The sequence below is a fragment of the Cervus elaphus genome, chromosome 8 (assembly GCF_910594005.1).
Source record: "Cervus elaphus chromosome 8, mCerEla1.1, whole genome shotgun sequence".
Lineage (NCBI taxonomy): Eukaryota > Metazoa > Chordata > Mammalia > Artiodactyla > Cervidae > Cervus > Cervus elaphus.
In genome coordinates, this window is record NC_057822.1 from 32,211,448 (window position 1) to 32,225,520 (window position 14,073).

Genomic DNA, 14,073 nt, shown 5'->3' on the forward strand with positions numbered 1-14,073 from the left:
GATGTCAGCATTTTTAATCTAATTTAAAATTCTGTTAAACTAAAATTTTGTATCATAAAAGAGCTAAATATAGCACAGAGTATTCTCAACATTTTTATAGCATATATTTGTGAGTGAATAATTTCCTTAAAATAAAAAACATATCCACATACAATTCCAACTAAAACTTTTATTAAAGAAATCCTGCAGCAAACTATCAGGGAATTTGGAAGCAAGTAAAAGCAATAAAATATGTCTATATAAGCTCAATGTGTGGGTTAAATAAGTGATATTAGTATTGTCCATGGGATTATGTAACCATATTTAGAAGGTATATATTATCATTCCAGTAATGACATTTAAGATTCATTAAACTCTTTCAATATGTTGTACACTAGATTTAGTAAATTTAATTAGTATCTATTATTCCAGATAATCTTATAATATCTAATGATAAAATAATAACTCCTATATAAGTGATGAAAAAGAGACTGGGAAAGGCTAAATAACTTGCTTAAGATGACACCCTAGGTATCGGAGGGAGCTCACATTTAGTCACCAGCACTTTGAATATAGAGTCTGGCTTTTTTAGTCATTAGGTTTTCTATATCTAGCATAGCATTGTTATCAGTGACACCTTCTTGACCAATGTTAAGTAGGTGATACACTGTAGAAGTAGAGTTTTACCATTCCATGTTAAAAATTCTATAATGATATTGCCATAAAGGTCACTGTGAAATATTTAATCACATATTTTAACCCCAATTGCCATGAATAGTCTCTGAAACATGGTAAAGTTGACCGTGATAAATATGGCCTATTTACAAACCTTTTTATCTACTGGGCTTCTTCATCTAGAACAAAGCCTGACACAGCAAAAATCCTTAGGATGGATTTGAGTGTCCAAAGCAGCAGATGTGAATATTTATTACAAAGCCCCTTCTACCAAGTCTTTGCCAACAGAGACGTTACATATGGATTCCACTTTCAACCTCACACTATAGACAGTTGTTTGTGACTTTCCTAAGAATTAAATGACTTTCTTTTTCTTGTAGTCTTCATATAATAACAAGGTAGGTGGTAAATATCATTTTCTATTTTTTTGCAAAGAAAACCAAGCAGAATCAAAGCCCCTAAAGAAAAGGGAAACAATTTAGCTTTTAAACCATTACCTTTTATTGGAGTCAAATTTCTAAAAATTATAATTGAAAATCTTTGTGAAAGTTATTAGTAATTTCTGAAAATTTGATCAATAAAATAGAGAAAATAATAATATTGGAATTTGATGACAGAAGTATATTATTTCATAATATAATTCAACAATACCATGCTGCAGATATTTTAACAATGTGTCTTTGCTTGAACAGATTTGAGTCAGCAAGTTCATGGTGAGGTTTGCAGGTTTACTTGAACTCATTTTCAAAAGACTGTAAGATTGTGTGTATCCATCTATCTATTTAACATCATGTTCACCTCTATAAAGTATACTGGATTATTACATGGCATAGAATGTCTGACCTCAAAATTAGTTTTACTGGGAATTAAGATGCTTAACTGCTTCTAGGTTAGAAGATTTGCAAAATTACTTACCAGGATGTGTCAATTACTAATCAGGATGTATCAATTACTACATTAGTATCTACCGGTGTGAGAGAGGGGGTGGTACTCTCAAAAGAAAAAAAAAATCAGACTACTGGTAGCATCTCTAGAAAGTATTTAGAAACATGTGCCCAGTTATCTTTCTAAACATCCTGATGACTGGCAATAAAAAATAAACTACAGGATGAATCATTTGTCATACCAATGTCACAGTCTTATTGAAAATTTAGGAAGGATAGATGATTTAGCTACATCAAACTTGGTCAGTGGAATTAAAATACAATAGATATGAAACTTTAAATAGTACATGAAGATTTATGAAAACTTGTACCTACAATGTTCATGTGTCTTTTTAAAAATGTGAAAAAATTATTTCTATTTTAAAATTTTACAACATCTTAACAAAATACTTAACCATTATAATATTTTAATAAAACGTTGACTCCTACTATGCAATTCCTGAGTAAATAGACTATTTAAAATGTCATTTAGCATTGTATTTAAGAATGATTATACTAAATTATAAATGCACACATTCCACAAATATCAAATGGGTATACAGTATATGGTTAAAATACTTAGCGTTATAGTTTATCAACAATGATCTAAAAGGTATTTTAAAATATAAATATTTCAACATGTATTATATAAAAAATGACTTGCTCCTTTTTTGATTAACATTTATGTTATCAGGATGCCCAGACTTTTACAGAATAGGGAGAAAGTAGGCAGTCCAGGGAGAAGATTGATATAATTTCCTAAGTGTTATTTTTTATGTAAATCAGTAGATATCAATAATGAGTGATTATGACTATCTTCTGATCGACACATCTCTGAAAAACTTAGCATTTATTTTAATCTATCAATAATTTAGAATAATTTCTTGTCGGTTAAATCACTATCTACTTTGCTGACCAATGAGTTTGAATGAGGATAACTTGTATTGCTATTCATTTTACTACTTTGGATTAATTTGCCAACTTCTTTTGGCTAAAGAAGAAAGCACTAAATTTTGCCTTCACCCAAAGCCAATAAATGAGCCAATAAATCTTAAAAAATTAGTATTTCTTTCAAATTTTAGTGCTAAATATACATTATAGAGCTTCTTTATACTCTGTTTTAGAAAGAAAATTTTTGAAAAAAAATACAGGTTTAATAATATCTTGAGCAAAGCAGTCTCAATTGGATATGGTATAAAAACTTGAATCTTTGACTCTCTTGATGTATATAAACTGAAATAGCCCATGGAAATCAAGTGGTGACATTGTATCTGGGTATATGGAATCACTTTGGGTGAACCAACAAAAATTGGAAACTCATTGCATCTTAACAAAATGTGCAAATATTAGTGAAATATTGGTACTTTTTTAAACTACTGGCAGACTCCTTACTGGCTAAGCCACCAGGGAAGCCCCAAAAGATTCCATGGGGATTCTTCAGGCAAGAATACTGGTGTGGGTTGCCATGCCCTCCTCCAGGGGATCTTCCCAACCCAGATATGGAACCCAGGTCTCCTGCATTGCAGGCAGATTCCTTACAGTCTGAGCCATCAGGGAAGCCTTTTGATTTTAGATACAAACGTGTGAAAATTCAATTTGAGAGTAAATACCTAAAATAACCAAGAGTTACCTTAATCTTTTCAACACTCATCTCTTAACCTAGACAAATTCTACTTTAGCTTAGGAATTCTGCATATTACCTACTACAGTATTTTTGACATTAATTATGAAATGGCATAATCAATAGTCAACACATGTTTGCTGTAGGAGGAGTTGTGGTATGGTATAAATAGTATAATATTTTTGGAAAGAAAGGAGATGAGTTTGTCTTTCAGGTCTGCTAGAATGAATTCGCAGCAGCCACTGTTTATTGAGCACCTAGAGCATCACCAGTTACCTCACACGTCCTGCACTCAGTCCTAACAGGTAGATATCCTCCCTTCTTATCTAATGAAGAATGAGGCTCAATTCCATATATAAGTGTTAGTATGCTGTAATGTTCTTTATCTTTCTGGCTTACTTCACTCTGTATAAGGGGCTCCAGTTTCATCCATCTCATTAGGACTGGTTCAAATGAATTCTTTTTAACAGCTGAGTAATATTCCATAGGGGGAAGACCCAGAGGAATCGGGTGGAGAGGGAGGTGGGAGGGGGGATCGGGATGGGGAATACATGTAAATCTATGGCTGATTCATATCAATGTATGACAAAACCCACTGAAATGTTGTGAAGTAATTAGCCTCCAACTAATAAAAAAAATAAAAAAAAAAAAGAATGAGGCTCAGAGAAGATAAAGTTGGGATTTTAATTGAAATATTTATTATTTAAAAACTCTTGCTTCGTTTGTTATTGTTGTTCAGTCACCCAGTCGTGTCCTATTCCTTGCGACCCCATAGACTACAAAACACCAGGCCTCCCTGTCCCTCACCATCTCCTGGAGCTTACCCAAGTTCATGTTCATTGCATCAGTGATGCCATCCAGCATCTCATCCTCTGACACCCTCTTCTCCTTCTGTCCTCAATCTTTCCCAGTATCAGAGACTTTTCCAAGGAGTCATCTGTTCGCATCAGACGACCAAGATACTGGAGCTTCAGCTTCAACATCAGTCCTTCCAGTGAATATTCAGGGTTGAGCCCCCTTAAGATGGACTGGTTTGATCTCCTTGCTGCTTTTTACTGACTTTAAATTTTCTTTCTTAAATTATAATTCAGATAAGTGTGACATTTGGGGCTTCTCTGTTAATGCCACTGAATTTCCTTATAGGCAAAAATTTAATGCTTAAAACTGAAGAAAAGAATTATGGGGTTGATTTTAATACTCTGTTAAACTCTGAACATTAAACATCAATGGTCTTCAGAAGTCATTCTTCACACACATCAATTAATCCTTTAACTTTTATTTTATATTGGAATATAGCCAATTGACAATGTTGTTTCAGGTGTATACTGATTCAGTTATAAATGTACATGTATTCATTCTTTTTCAGGTTCTTTTCCTGAATAGGTTATTACAGAATATTGAATAAAGCTCCCTGTGCTATACAGTATGTCTTGATTATTTATTTTTATATAATGGTGTGTATATGTTAATTCAAATATCCTAATTTATCCCCTTCCCGGATTTCCCCTCTTTTGTTGGCCATGTTTGTTTTCAAAGTCTGTGGGACTGTTTCTGTTTTGTAAATTCATTTGTATCTTTTTTTTTTAATACTTCATGTATAGTTGACATCATTTGATATTTGGCTTTATCTGACTTGTTTCACTTAGTAGGATAATCTCTAGGTCCATTAATTTTGCTACAGATGGCATTATTTCATTTTTTTAAATGTCTGAGTAATATTCCATTGTAAATATATACCCCATCTTCTTTATCCATTCCTCTGGTTGCTTCCACGTCCTGGCTATTGTAAATAGTGCTGCAGCAAACACGGGTGCATGCATCTTAACAAATTAGCTTTCTCTGGACACATGCCCATGAGTGGGGTCACTGTTTGTCTTGTGCATAAAGGTTGCTGCGCTCTCTTCCAAGGCTCCAAAGCTCTCCCTCCAGCCAGGTTCATCTTCCCTCAGGTGAGTCCCAGTGTTCAGGAATCTTTCCTCTTTCACAGCTCCCTCCTTGTGGCACGGGTCCCTTCTAGACTAGCCGCCCCCCCCCCCCCTTTTCTTTTGTCCTATTCAGTTATGTGGAGGTGTTCTTGCCCTTTTGGAAGGCTGAAGTCTTCTACCAGCATTCAATAAGTGTTCTGTGGGAACTGTTCCACCTGTATATTTGCTGTATTTGTGGAAGGAAGTGAGCTCCATGTTCCACTCCTCAGCAATCTTCCACATATATCAATTGTAAATGCATACATTCTAGTGTATATGTGGCACTTACTATACTAAAAAGACTCAATGATTCATCCCTTCCCACATTTCCAGCAAAATTATGTCTAGTTCTTCCATTTCAATTTTGTTTACTGTATTCTGTTTTTCAGACTCCAAACTGCAATGACAATTTCATATCTTTTATCCCTCTCCATCCTCAACCTGGCCTTTATCCATTTGTCTTTTCTTTTCTACAATTTTTCCATTTTCAACTCTTATGTTTACAATATTAAAAGTCCTTAATGTTAGATGTTAGGACTATTGAAAAGATAACCCCAGGTGATTTTTTGGTTACAATTTCTTTAGTTTTAAATCTGTCTACAATAATTCCTAAAGTGTTCTTCCATTATGCCACCCCCATCCAAAACAAATACCATAAACTTGACTAGAACAACAACAAAAACTGCAGCAACAGTGGCAACAAAAATTTGTTACAACTCTTAACATGCTCAGGTTATATTTTACTTTCAGATCTAATCACCTCACTATAAATACTCAAAGAGATGAAGTGAGTTGCCCAAGGTAAGAAAATATATTCATGGTAATTGTGGAACTTTTTTAAAATCAGATCTTTGACTTCCAAACCAGTGTTCTTTTTACTGTTTCCTTTTTACACTGAGTAACATCGTAGTATCTTAGCAGGACTTTTAAGCCCTCTTCACTAATACAAATCTGCATTTGCTCACCCAAGTATACTCTTACATGGACTTTCTGTTCTCCATTAAAAATTTGCCATCATTTCTCATTTTTTTGTTTCCTTACTTTTGAATTACTGCTTCTATTATTCCTCTGGTAGAATGTTTTCTTCTGTCTTTCATGGTTAAAGAATAGCTGTCTTCATGGTTAAAGTGCTATCCTCCTTCTCTTATCCTCCTTGCTCATGTCTGACTCTGTGATCCCATGGACTGTAGCCCTCTAGTCTCCATGAATTCTCTAGGCAAGAATACTGGAGTAGGTTGCTATTCTCCAGGGAATCTTCTTGACCCAGGGATCAAACCCAGGTCTCCTATATTGCAGGCAGGTTCTTTACTGTCTGAGCCAGCCAGGAAGCCCATCTTCATGGTCTCTTCTCTTATCTTCCTAAGAAAAATTGATCCATTGATTAAATCCAAGTTCAGAATGATTCTCTTCACCAAGGTGTACAAGGCATCTCTAATGGGGAAGATCTTCCTTTCTCTTCTGAGCTTTTATGGCACTTTATTCCTACATTCATATTGTAATAAGATGCCATATATTATAGTCAACTATTTATCTTGCCTTCTTAACTTTGCGATTACTCTAGAACAGAATCATGTCATGTAGTTTTGCTTTTTCACTCCAGTTTAGCACTGCTGCAGTCAATAATCAGTCGTAACTGTTTTCACAACTACCTTTTTAGTCCTTTTTATTTGCTACACACCATTCTAAACACTTCACACATATTATCTCATTTTATCCTTACAACAACCCTATGAGGTGAACACATACTTGCACTACCCATTATAGTAGCCACTACTCATATATGGCTACTGACTGAGCATTTGAAATTCAGCTAATATAAACTGAAATGTGCTACAACTGTAAAATGCTCACCAGATTTTAAAGACTCAGCATGAGAAAAGAATGAAAAATATTTCATTAATCATTTTATATTGATTATATAGCACCATACTAGTGGATACACTATATTCAATTAAAAATCTTTTAAAATTAATTTCATCATGGCTACTAAGAATTTTAAACTCTACATGTGGTTCACATTATGAACCAGAGAGTATGCTAGCACATACTCTGCTTCATAGAGGAGGAAAATGAGAGAGAGAAAAGCAACTTCCCCCAAAGTCACGCAGCTTAAAGTGGTGGAATCTGGAAATGAGGACTATATGACTCAAAAGCCACAGCTCTTATCCTCCACGTCATGCCCTAATACCTCCAGATGAATTTTTATTGATTGGCTCAATGTTGTCTCTCCCACTGTGATTAAGCTGCGCTCACTAAAATGTAACATGAGTCAGAGTAAATATCTCTTGGGTTTGCAGCTTCAGCTTCCAGCTGAATCTATGCCTGTTCCCAGGAATACTTGAAATTAATTTCTATTTAAGTACAAGAAATATTTCAAAAATTTCATATCTGTGGTTACTCTAATGGCACTTGTTGACTCCAAGAATCTTATTGTATAATTAGCTTCCTGGGAATATATGAGAGACCTAGGAAAGCAGTTTTTGTTCTCTTAGAGCTCACAGAATCCAATGAGGTGCCCAAGATTCATCAGAGCCTTAGTGAGCATAAAAGGTAAGTGTTTCAGATGTTATAAACTTTAGTTTTGTTCTAGGGGAAACAAACCAGAATACATCTTCCTTCTGATACTTATGCTTTCAGCGTTGACTGACATTTCCTCAGCTCAGCCAAACAGTGTTTTTGAATACAGTGGACATATTTTATCCAGTAAAACTACTCTCTTTTGTTGAAAAATTTCAACTTGTTTTGCATCAGAGATTCCTTCAGAATTTAAAAAAAAAAAGAACAAAAATCAAATTATTTGATTAATAAAGTGAAATTATCTAAAGTAGAGATATTTGGACTTGATTATATAATTCATAGTCCCTGAAATTCCAAATGAAAGTCATGAGATGAATGAAGCCTTTCAATAAATAAGGAGGTAGTGGTTCAGTGACACTTTCCACAATAGTTTATACACTGACCAGAATAATGCCATTTTGTAATGGAACAGTCAGATGAGGAAAATAGGCAGTATATAGTTATGGAATTTACCAAGTTATATTGACAGAACTGTCAATATTATATGTTATAACAGGTTTTGGTTATAATTCACAACACTAGTTAATGTATCAAGAATTAGAAGTTAAGCTTCCTCGGAAAAGTCCTTGATTGATCTAATAATATTTACCCAATAAACCATGAATTATCATGTACTGTTAGCCAAAGAAATTGTCTGGATCAAAGATGCATAGAGTCCTATTTAATAAAACTATGCTATATCTATTAAAATTATATACCTATTTTTAGACAGTTAATTTAGAAGACATACTTTCCTGTTATTCTATGTCTATACATACAACACACATTAGTTAAAAGGTCAGAATGTTCACTTGTATCTTTGATCATGTAACCAAAATATAACTTGCCAGCAATGTGAGTCAACTGTTGACTAAAACTCTATGCAGCTTTCTATTATTTATACCACCAGGAATAGCATCATTCTGTATAGATGCATGTGTCTGCATAAATGGAATTCTGTTGTAAGAAACTGAAGCAAACTCAAAAATTTTAAGCTTATTACAAATAAAGAAAATGTGAATGAAAAACATCATTACCTTTCTCATTAGAATAAATTCAGTAATTTCTCAGGATCATTCATGCTTTAAATAAATTTCAAGCAATGTGTTCCCCCACAGAAACAAAAACATCCAATTTATATTTCATTCAAATTAGTCTCATACACAAATCATAGGAAATTTATCACAGATATACATGAATGTAGTCTAAAATAGTTGTATGCCATATATGAAATATCATATCAGAGTGGAGAAGGGAGGCTTTGATCAATAAGGAAATGATTTTTATACACATCAGAACCAATCTGAAGCAATTCTCCCGATCAATATGGATAGGCAGAAATGCTTCTCAGCATTTATTACCTGTGGAGAGCGTTATTGATTAATTCCATTGATTTTTAGAATGCATGTAGAGAGGCATCTGTTGTTTCTTTAAAAGATGTCTCAAAATGAAAAGCATCAAGAAACTATTTAAGTTTTGAGGATTTGCATTAATGGCTCAACCTGGGTCATTACTCAGAGTTTTAAAAACATCATTGAAGGAGATGTGAAATTTGATTTAGTTTATTTCACACCCTATTGCCAATAAATACATTTCAGAAAAAAATATTTCTTGGGAATTTAATTTGCCTAAGTGCCAGTAACAATGTTTATACTTTACAGTATTTTTTAATAGGTATACTCTTGCTAATAGGTCTTAACTTTTCTCATGTAGGTAGTATGGCTTGAACAAGGATTAATTTGAGTCAAAGTGTAAATACAGGCGAGAAACAAATGCATTTTAAATTTATCAGGGAAGAAACTCATGTGTCATAAAAATGACAATAATTTGAAAGTTTCAACGTCTTATTTTGGGACTCTAGTCCAGCAGATATGTTTACCTTATTTAGAGTAGATAATATGTTTAATGCATACAATGCATGAAGATAAAGTTTACTTAAACTTGGTATGGACTGTTATTTATTAAGTGAAATTTGTTCCACAAAGTATGTTTTATGGGTTCACCCTAGATAAATATGGTAATTGTTTTCTGACTTACACTTGAAAACAATATCATGTATAGGAAGGCAGTTCTTTGACATTGCAGAAATTCCTAAAATTCAGCAGGTGAATAAAGCCAAAAATTAAAGTTTTTCCCTGCTATGAACAGAAATTCTGGTCTTACCATATGTAGTTTTAAAAATATGTTCTCCCTATTAGGGGAGCATGAATGAGAATCTTCCTAAACAAGTGCCTTCTAAATATTACAGAAATCCCTTGGGAGATGCCCTGACAGTCCTAAAAATGTTCTAATTGTTGAACCTATTTAGGCTATCAACAGCCACCTGCTTTCATTAAGAGCTCCTTGTAGACCTCTTTCCTAACTTGGTCTTCACCTAGGCAGCTGATCAGTGTTGAAATAATATTTATTCAGGGACCCATGCACCTGGAGCTTTGCAAACATTTCAGAAAAGCTCTTGCTGATGTCAGAGGAAAATCTAGTTTGAGTTCAATAATGGGGATCGGATAAGCTATGGAAAACTGAAGTTTAGAGCAAATCATAGACTTCATTGTTCATAAGTAGAGAAAGGACCTATAAAGGCTTATATTTTATACACAGTAATTAAAACTATTAAATTTTATTATAAAGGAATTAAAACACTCAGTATTTCTCATTTTTACACTTAAACCATAATATTTACTACAGTTTAAAAGTCAGAGTTCTAATATTTTGGAAGTTTTCCCCTTTATGGACATTCTCATCATCATTAACTTCATCACAAGGGAATTCCCCTTCTTGAATGTGGAGTCCTGTCTGTGGGAAAGAAAATGTCAGTTTCTTTTGGCTCATGTTGAGATGGTGAATTATTAATAATTGCATCCTTATTTTTAGAACTTCATCCTTTCCTACTCTATGGCAAAATAAAAGTTACAGTCAAGAAGATGCAAATATGTGATCAAAGAACTAGAGCCTGATGGCAACCTCTTCACCCCTTGCCAGGGAAAAAAAAAGAAAAGAATGGCTGGGAGACCAAATGTGAAAGTTCTTTTGAGTACTGATTGACTAAATAAATTAAAGATAGTATAATTTGAGGTATATAAGAAAATCATTAAACTCTTTGAAACCACAGATTAGCCTAAATTCCAAATCTGTTATAATTCTTTACCTGAAAATACACAGTCCTAACATCTAATTGCAATGTTACCTTTAAAATGATCTGAAAGGGAAAGTGAAGTCATTCAGTCATTTCTGACTCTTTGTGACCCCATGAACTGTAGCCTACCAGGGTCCTCTGTCCATGGGGTTTTCCAGGCAAGAGTACTGAAGTGGGTTGTCATTTCCTTCTCCAGGGGATCTTTCCAACCCAGGGATGATCTGAGTGTGTTGGTAAAAGATGCAGCCACTAGCTGCCATGTGGTGCTATGCTGTGCTTGGTTGCCCAGTCACGTCTGACTCTGTGCAAGCCCATGGGTTGTAGCCCACCAGGCTCCTCTGTCCATGGGGATTCTCCAGGCAAGAATACTTGAGTGGGTAGCTGTTTCCTTCTTCAGGGGATGTGCCCAACCTAGGGATCAAATTCGGGTTTCCAGTTTGCAGGCAGATTCTTTACCAGCTGAGCTACCAGGGAAGCATTCAGTTCAGGTCAGTTCATTCACTCAGTTATGTCCAACTCCTAGCGACCCCGTGGATTACAGCACGCCAGGCTTCCCTGTCCATCACCAATGCCCAGAACTTACTCAAACTCATGCCCATCACATCGGCGATGGCATACAACAATATCATCCTCTGTCATCCCCTTCTCTTTCTGCCTTCAATCTTTTCCAGCATCAGGGCCTTTTCAAATGAGTCAGCTCTTTACATCAGGTGGCCGAAGTGTTGGAGTTTCAGCTTCAGCATTGGTCCTTCCAATGAATATTCAGGACTGAGTTCCTTTAGGATTGATTGGTTGGATCTCCTTGCAGTCCAAGGTACTCTCAAGAGCCTTCTCCAACACCACAGTTCAAAAGTATCATTCTGTGGCATTCAGCTTTCTTTATAGTCCAACTCTCACATTCATACATAACTTCTGGAAAAACCATAGCTTTGGCTAGACAGACCGTTGTTGGTAAACTAATGTCTCTGCTTTTTAATAAGCTGTCTAGGTTGGTCATAGCTTTTATCCCAAGGAGCAATTAATTTCATGGCTGCAGTCACCATCTGCAGTGATTTTGGAGTCCCCCAAAATAAAGTGTCTCACTGTTTCCATTGTTTCCCTATCTATTTGCCATGAAGTGATGGGACCAGATGCCATGATCTTTGTTTTCTGAATGTTGAGCTTTAAGCCAAGTTTTTCACTCTTCTCTTTCAAGAGGCTCTTTAGTTCCTCTTCACTTTCTGCCATAAGGGTGGTGTCATCTGCGTATCTGAGGTTATTGATATTTCTCCCAGGAATCTTGATTCCAGCTTGTGCTTCCTCCAGCCCAGCATTTCTCATGATGTAGTCTGCATAGAAGTTAAATAAGCATGGTGACAATATACAGCCTTGATGTACTCCTTTCTCTATTTGAAACCCATCTGTTCCATGTCCAGTTTTAACTGTTACTTATTCACATGCACACAGATTTCTCAAAAGGTAGGTCAGGTGGTCTAGGATTCCCACCTCTTGAAGAATTTCCACACTTCGTTGTGATCCACACAGTCAAAGGCTTTGGCATAGTCGATAAAGCCAAAGTAGATGTTTTCCCTGACTCTTGCTTTTTTGATGATCTAGCAGATGTTGGCAATTTGATCTCTGGTTCCTTTGCCTTTTCTCAATCCAGCTTGAACATCTGGAAGTTCACGGTTCACGTATTGTTGAAGCCCGACTTGGAGAATTTTGAGCATTACTTTGTTAGCATGTGAGATGAGTGCAACTGTGCAGTAGTTTGAGCATTCTTTGGCATTGCCTTTCTTTGGGATTGGAATGAAAACTGACCTTTTCCAGTCCCATGGCCACTGCTGAGTGTTCCAGATTTACCGGCACATCAGGAGCCGGGGATGAACACACACACTACTGCATATATAAGATAGATAACAAGCAAGGACCTACTGTATAGCACAGGGGACTCTACTCAATATTCTGTAATAATCTACCTAGGAAAATAATCTGAAAAAGAATGAATATATGTATATGTATAACCGAGTTACTTTGCTATATACCTGAAACAAACATAATATCGTAAATATACTTAATAAATTTTTTAAAAATCCTGCTAGTTTCCATTACCTACTTTTCCCTCACTATTTTCTATTACATTCTGTAACACAACCACATGTGAAGAGAAAACATTATTTTCATGTGTCATCTCAGAGAAAGAAATGGAATGATAGAGAAGTACTGTAACTTCTTTAAAATAAAGAGCTAGTGTTAGAACAAGAATGCCAACCCAAGACTGCTGTAAACCTTTCCTGTACTGTAGCCTGGGGAAAGAAGAAAGTAGTTATGCCAGAAAGCTAAGCTAATTTGGCTGTTATATGAAGTGCTAAATAAATTTATATTAACTCGTAATTCCATGAAGGCATCTTTATGGAAATCTAAAGTAATATTCTAGTATATTGTATTCTGATGGCCTGGTTTTGTATTTCATAGAAGAGCAACAAAATGATTAGTTTGTTTTTAGTCAGAATTCTCTCCATTACACTTTGTCATTCTTACCCAAACTGGCCTTCCAACTTATGTCAAATGAGTGCTTGCCAAAAACTAGGAGACAATTTAAGATTTAGGGTACTGATGAATACTTGGGGTTAAAGTAACAAGATGATACAAATGATTTAGATGTGCACATGAGGCATAAAAATGACAAAGTTAACACTGCAATTATTAAAAAAAAAATAAGAGTTTGAGTTGTCTGACTAGATGGAATATTAGTTCAGGAGCTTTTTCAGTTGCAAATGAAAGAAAACTCAAAGTGGCACAGAAAAAACATTTAAGAATATAGATTTATAACCCAGAAATACAGGTAGGTAGCTGGACCAAGAGACTGGGGTTATAAGAGCACCATCCTTCAGTGTCTTTCAATCCTGCTTTCTGCAGTGTGAATTTACTCAGGTAGCCTCTGTTCACTTGGTTGTCTCAACAGATTTAGTGCCTCCCAAACTAAAGAGTGCCTTTATTTCTCAGCAATTTCATACTGGGTAAAACTGTCCCTCTTTGTCAAGCTGGGGCCATGTGCTTATCCCTGGACCAACTACTATGGCCAGTGGGAGGAAAGATGTGATGTACCAGGCCAGGACTCAGTTCCCCCTACCAAAACTGAGACTGTGCAAAACTCACTCAAAGGAAGTTGAGATGCTGCTATTTAAGAGAAATGGACACTAATCCATGAAAAAACAGAACAAAAGAAAAACTGCGACCCAC

At 35.3% G+C, this 14,073-nt stretch overlaps 1 protein-coding gene across 1 annotated transcript in view; it reads right to left on the minus strand.

Moving 5' to 3' along the window:
• The window catches only part of SPAG16 (sperm associated antigen 16), a 965,654-nt gene that overhangs the window by 805 nt on the left and 950,776 nt on the right, over positions 1–14,073 (minus strand). The window lies entirely within an intron of this gene.